The sequence below is a fragment of the Cricetulus griseus genome, chromosome X, assembly GCF_003668045.3.
Source record: "Cricetulus griseus strain 17A/GY chromosome X, alternate assembly CriGri-PICRH-1.0, whole genome shotgun sequence".
Classification (NCBI taxonomy): Eukaryota; Metazoa; Chordata; class Mammalia; order Rodentia; family Cricetidae; genus Cricetulus; species Cricetulus griseus.
The window spans coordinates 74,576,705-74,578,392 of NC_048604.1; positions in this window are offsets into that span (position 1 = coordinate 74,576,705).

Consider the following 1,688-nt stretch of genomic DNA (forward strand, 5'->3'; position numbering starts at 1 on the left):
TGTTTTGTGTTTTTTTTTGGCATTTTTAAAATCTGGCATTTTCAAACCAAATTAAGCTTGGCCTGAATTTAACATAAAGAAGTTTCTAAAGAAATTCATGTAAAATGTTTGTTATCTGCTGGCTTTCATTAAATATATGACACCTTTTTGTTGCTATTAGGCTTGATATACTATTTTAAAATCTTTCTATAAGGCTATTTTGTAAAGTGGCCTCTTTCAATTATGCTGAAAAATGTAAATAACCTTTAATAAAATACTCCAAAGGGGAGTTTACTGTGTTCTACAAAGGCCATACCTGGTTAGAATTTTCTCTCCTTAGTTCTCAAATATTTTATAATAGTTATAACACTTAATTCTATGTGTGATACAAAAAAGTATGAATTCAACTACTTCAGGTTTCCTCCTAGCCAAATATAGAACTGATTTTCAATATAAGCATTTAAAAATGAAGTCAAAGTAGACATGACTTAACCTCTGAATTTTTTTATGAACTTGTTTTTATATAATCTGAAGGTGGCCTGTTAAGTGACACCAAAGAGACAAATGACAAGGGAAAGATTAGGGATCATAAAGGATTCTTGCTTTATTATCTTTTAAAGGAAATCCTGTTTTCAAAGTTTCTGGTGACAGCATAGAATGTTGCCTTTCCAAAAGCAAAAATGTTCCTTTTGAAGTCCTTCAGAACTTGTGTTATGTTCCCCTCCAGCTGTGAAAGTGAGAGTCTGTGTCTCCCTCTTAAACAGAAACTATTGCTATTGGTGCCAATTATGGTATCCCACATGTCCTTTAGATGCCAGTGCAAGTAAAAGATGTCACATGCTCTGTGATTTTTCTTTTTTCTTCACAGAAGATGAGAGTGCTTTGAAACCAGGTGTCTAATTTATCCCATGTATCTTGCACAGGCTGAGCAAAACATATTCATAAATTGGCATGTGAGAAAGCAGTGGTTTCCATATTAAGACTAGTACCCTGCGCCTTGGGGTTTCTAAAGGTGTGTGTGTGAACTAAAAGCTTAATTTTCTTCCAAAGCTTTACTGCCTTTTAACTATTTTCATGGCTTTTTTTCATGTATCCTCTGTAGAGGACCACACAGCTGCCTTTACTGAGTCCTAGTTGTGGTTAACGTCACAGGAAAGAAGAAAGGGTGATAGATAAATGCACTTGGTCAATTAAATTTTCATTCATGCTTGAAAGCTAAATTGTTTGCAATAAAGTTCAAAACAGGTATTTTCTGAGAAGTACTGTAGTTGAAATATTTTTTACCCCAAGGCCATCATTTATACTGATAGAATTTTTTTTTCTCAAGAATGCTTTGAGATGTATTGTATGCTCTTATGTTTTCTTTTTTAATTTAATTAATTAATTTATTTACATCCTGACAGTTTTCCATCCCTCCCTTCCTCCCATTCCCTCCTCCTACCTCTCCTCTGCACCTCCAATATACCCTCCTCTGTTTCTGCTCAAATGGGGCAGGCCTTCCATGGATATCAACAAGACATGGTATATCAAGTTGCAGTAAGACTAAGCACCTCTCCTTGTATTAAGGCTTGGCAAGGTGACCCAGTAGGAGGAATAGGGTCCCCAAGAGCCAGTCAAAGCATTAGGGACAGCCCCTGCTCCCATTGTTAGAAGTCCCACAAGTAGACCAAGCTACACAACTGTCACATCTATGTAGAGGGTCTAGGTCA